The sequence below is a fragment of the Malurus melanocephalus genome, unplaced genomic scaffold (assembly GCF_030028575.1).
Source record: "Malurus melanocephalus ecotype Western Australia unplaced genomic scaffold, MMel_1.1 scaffold_3, whole genome shotgun sequence".
NCBI lineage: Eukaryota > Metazoa > Chordata > Aves > Passeriformes > Maluridae > Malurus > Malurus melanocephalus.
Genome location: NW_026623235.1, coordinates 6,240,812 through 6,246,181, shown reverse-complemented (window position 1 = coordinate 6,246,181; position 5,370 = coordinate 6,240,812).

Below are 5,370 nucleotides of genomic sequence, written 5' to 3'. Positions count from 1 at the left end.
MTGATGACTCCAAATACAATTTTCCTTTTAAAAGAATCACAAGTGAGAATGCATATACAGTGTAAAGAGGTTTGCCTACGTACTACAGTTTTCTTCTATASAGGAGATAAAATAATTAAAAATTCACAGCTGAAAAGTCCTGTTAGGCTAATTAAAGACACAAATATTAGTGCAACTGTAACATGATTGATGTTGGGAACAAGGTGTTCAGTCATAATTTTCTCTCACGTAATGTCCCACCCCTAAGGGGAAGGGAACACCCAAGATTCGTAGATGCTTGTGGTCAAAAGGAACAACTGAAGTCAGAGAATCCACAAAACCTCACAAGGTTTTTTAGTAGATTACACAAGTGGCATGGCTATTGATGTTAATCCCTGACCTGTACATAAGCACACAGCAGAGGGTTTTTAATAAAGGGGTGGGGTTGGAGGGGATGGAGAGAGAGAGATGGATTAAAGAGGGGGAAAGAGAAAGAAAGGAAGAAAGAGAGAAAAGAGATTACCAGTCCTGGCTCCAGCTGATGGGGTGTCATGGGGCACATGCCCAAGCTTTGTGGGGGTATTTTTTATAGATAAGCTTTTCCCGCCCTGGAGATAAGTTTCTTGACTGTGTTGTGCTTATCTCCAGGAGCCAGAACAAGGAGGTTTTTCTCAGGCATTGCTTCCCTGCCTCCTGTGGCTCCTTTTGCAGCCACAACAATCCTTGGCTGTTACTACCAACAATCCTTGGTTGTTCCAATCCTCCACTACTGGAGTTTGCTGCACACACACAAGGCCCCCTTACCTTCCAAGCCTCTACAGTAAGGAACATTCYACACTTGGTTTAATTATTTTGCACGAGGCTGCTGTGGAATTGCCAGTGAGGGCTGTTACCCTGTCACAGGGACAGCCTGGTGATTATCACACTGAAAAAGAGGAGGCAGATGCCACAGCTGAAGGGAAAGTCTCATGTTGGGACTGTCCAGCACACACTCCTGCTTAGAGATGGGCAGCTGGCACASGGTGCTCAGGATCACAGCCAGTTGGGTTTTGTTGGATGGAGGGGTCAGCCTCTCTGGGTGATCTGCCCAGGTGTTTGACCATCTAAACAGTGAAAAAAAGCTTCTTCTTAAGTTAAAATTGAATTTTACATATCTCACTTCTTCCCTGTTGGCTCTTGTCACTGGGTGCCACTGGCTGTCACTGGGCTCTTYTTTACTCCCTCCATCCATGGAATATTTATCCACATGAATAAGATCCCTCACAGTCTTCTCCAAGCTGAGTRGTCCCTGCTCTCTCAGCCTCTCCTCATATTACAGGTGCTCCAAGCTATTAATCCTCTCCATGGCCCTTCAATGTGTCCGTGTCTGTCATACTGGTGGGTCCATAGTGGACACAACACTCAGATGTGTCTCACCAGGGCTGAGCCAAGGGAAGAGTCACCTCCATCTGTTGACAGCTGTGCCAGCAGCTCTGCCTGATGCAGCCCAGAAGGCTGGTGGTCATTGCTGCAGGAGTGAACTGGTTTCTATCAGGCTTCCAGTGAAATCCAGGGGGAAACAACTTTTCCCCAGGAACAACTTTTCTGCCAAGTTGTTTTCCAGCAGTTGCTGAACTTCGTGAATTTTGCGTTGGGCCATTTCTCCTGCCTGTCCAGGTCCCYCTGAATGGCAGCACAGCCCTCTGCTCTGTCAGCTGCTCCTCATGGGTTTGTGTCACCTGCAAACTGCTCAGGGTCTGTTACCCTGTTCATTAGAAAGACAGTGCTGGCCCCTGTGTCCATCCCTGCAGTGCACCACTAGGAACTGGCCTCCAGCTGGACATCAGGGTGCTGATCATGATCCCTTCAGCCCCACTGTTGAGCCACTCAGTTAAGATTGGTTCTCCCTTGTAAATCCATGCTGAGTACTCCCAGGCACATTCTTGTTCTTCCAGGTCTGTTTGTCCCGTCACCTTCACAAGGTTTTGGTGAGTTTGGCTGTCCCACAGCTTTCCTCATCCTCTTCCCTGCTGTTCCTGAAGACTGATGGAACAGGACCAGGACTGATGCTTGTTTCAGGCACTGAGATCACCACCACCATTCACAGAGCATTGGGAATAGCCTCTCTCTCTCACCTGCCATCTCTCTCTGCAGCTAGCAMTGCACCCCAGCAGCTCCCATGGAGTCCTGTTTAAATATGCCTACATATTTAAATATGATCTATATTGTTTAAATATGATCCCCATCCTTGTCTTCCTCTGAAAAAGGACTGAGTCCTGATCTGTAGGGTTCGGTGAGGCTGAATGTTGTTGTTTCACCTATTACCAAATCAGTCTTTGCAAAAGCTGGAGCTGTGCGACATTAACCTGGCTTTCAGGGTGGGGARGGGTTTTCATTTGTGCATTCTGTGCCAGCAGCTGCTGTGTTCAGAGCACAGCTCTTCCCTCTCCAGCAGGCAGGAGCTTGCCCAGTGCCTGGCTCCCTGCCCACCCATGCAAGAGCTTTGATGCCAACYGAGACACAGAAGCTTCTCCTGGCAGTCAGTGCCCTCCTGGCCTCCACACCTCCCTCCAGGTGTGCTCTAGSTGCATGAACAGCACAGCAGTTTGGGCAGCACTGACAAGAGCCCTGACTGGGGTCAGCCCTGCTGTGCAGATCTGGAGAATTGTGCTGGGTTACGTGTTCCCAGAAACGGAGAAGCCTGGGTCACATCTTTCCCAGGAGTAAAGAGTCATGGCTGAGCTGAGAATGGACGTGATTACCACAGCAATGGCTGCGCTTCTGCACGTACACCACAGGTGGGGCAGGCTGTGAGTCAATCCCTATAAAAATCTGTACAGTRGCCACCCAAGCCCACTGCAGCACAGTGAAGGGCAGCACAGCAGTGATCTCCCCTRGAGSAGAGAATCACARGATCARTKAGGTTGGAAAAGACCTCCAGGATTACTGAGTCCAACCTTTTAATGAACACCACCATGGTCAACCTGACCATGTCACTTGAATTTCACATCCAGTCCTTTCTTAACCATCTCCAGGAATGGTGACTCCACAGCTTCCCTGGGCAGTCCATTCCAATGTTTAATYGCCCTTTCTGTGAAGAAATTCCTCCTGATGTCCAACCTGAACCTCCSCTGRCACAGCTTAAGACTTGGTGCAGCTTGGGCAGGGAAATCCCTTAAGGTTACTCCTCAAGACTGAGACCCCTTACCCAGTATCTGATACCCCAATGAGGCGACAGCTTACCTTAGCCCCAAAGTTACACCATATTCTAGTGACACTATCCAGCCATTGTTAGAAGTGTAGGAAGTAGCAGTGTTCTAGCTCAGTCTCACCACACTGTGACTCATCACTTAGGTCATCATCAAATCACAAATCCAGTTACTGCCCTGAGTGTTGTCCTTGGCTGGAGGCCAGGTGCCCATCCAGCTTCTCTATYACTSCYCTCYTCAGCTGGACAAGGGAGAGAAAATAAGATGGARAATGACTTMTAGCTTGAGATGAGGCAGTCTGTGCATGCACAAGCAAATAGAAAAAAAAATATTCTCATCATCCACTTCGCAGGAAGTAGAGCAGTTCTTCCTCAGCAAGTAGAGCAGTTACTCCAGAAGGCAAACATTGTRAAAATAACAAATGCYCCCTCTTCATTTTCTTARCTTTTCTATCTGAGCTGATGTCATATGGCACACAATACCCTCTGCTCAGTTTGAGTCAGCTGTCCTAGCTTTGTGCCCTCCCAGGATCTTGCCCAACTCCAGCCCTTTGATGGGCAGGTAATGTTGGAGAGACAGTGCTGGTGCTGTGCCAGTGCCACCCATGAGCCAAACACAGGGGTGTTTCCAACGCCTTTCCTGCTGCCAGGGCAGAGCACAGCCCTGTGAGAGCTGCCATGGGGAAAATGAGCCCCATCTCAGCCAGACCCAACACATGCCCAATCACCCTTTGGTTACCACGTGATTTTCATTCAGACATCAGTTAATCGCTATTTGTTCATCATTTGATTAATAATAAAAGCCTTTTGGTTAATCCCATAATGATTATTCCTCTTAATGATTCACCTGTGAAACAAGATAAGTAAATGAATCTGTAATAACAGGAGAAATCGAGCACCATGGTAAGACTGCTCAGAACAAAAAGAGAAAGGAGAAGGTGAAATAGGTGAGGTGGGAAGTCAGGTATCACCCAGCATTAACAACTGGAAGTCTTAAATGTTTAACCCACACAAGAAACATGTGTTTCTATTTTAACAGGTAGTAAAGTGAAGAACAACAGTGGTAGAGTACAAATTGGAGTCACACTATTTTTTCTCTGTTTCAATTAATTTTTAAGCTTTTTCTTTAGAAAGCTCTTAACTTTCCCCAGACAAGTGCAAATATCCTGGTCCCACAGTAGTACAGTTTCCTAAATATGGTAAAGTTAAAACACACAGAAAACTTTYCATGCATTGAGACTTAGGTTATTCATGCAATTATTTTCGATGAAGCTTCAAATTTCAGGTTCTGTTTATTGAGTTACACTGAGTCCTGGCAGGAACAGCTATAAGGGACATTCRCTGTCAGTGTACATTACTGCTGGGACTCAGCAAGCAAGAAAACCAGTAATCATGTTATTTAGGGTAACTAGTGTTTACAGACAGACCAGAAAAAACTTGGAATAATAATTGTAGTTAGTTTCTGCAGCTAAAACAGTCCATAAATATCAGCAGGAATCTTTCCATGCTCTAGATCATCACAGTGTTCCTCAGTAGGGATTATATCCCTACATTTTTCCTTCTGTATTACACCCAAAATCTTAATAATKATTTATGAAGATCTGACTGAACTAATCTGCTTTGGGGTGTGTCCACAATGCCTGAGTTAACCAGCTTTCCACCCTGGAAATTGTATCTCATGCCTTATCTGGGTAAAAACCACCAGTGCAGAGAGTCCCTTTCATTCCAAGCAGGTACAAAYAGACCAATACGTAGTGTGCCACAGAAATCAAAGTGCAGTTACTGTTGACTTTAACTGTGATGCTTAACTTTAACTCCTGTGGCTCTTCAGACAAAGCTAGAAAAATAAATATTTAGAATAATGATAGAGGTGTGATTCCAGCAGACAGCAATTAGTCATACCCATGATTAATATCTCATCTGTTCGTACTTAAAATAAGCAGAAATCCATGAAATCAAGGCTTCAGCATTCAAAATTTGTACTTTAAAAAAATAACAGCAAAAAGGCAATGAAAATACAGTGTTATACAAATTAAGTAACATAAAACAACATTTTCCATCTATAAATGTTTTGTAATCAAACAAGAATTAAAAACGAAGTTCTTGTCTCCCACTGAAGCAGGGACTGGGGAAAGTTTGACTGTTTTGTGCAGTTGCTGCCTGTCAGGGGTAGGAGGAGGTTTCCTGAGAGGGGTCACATCCTG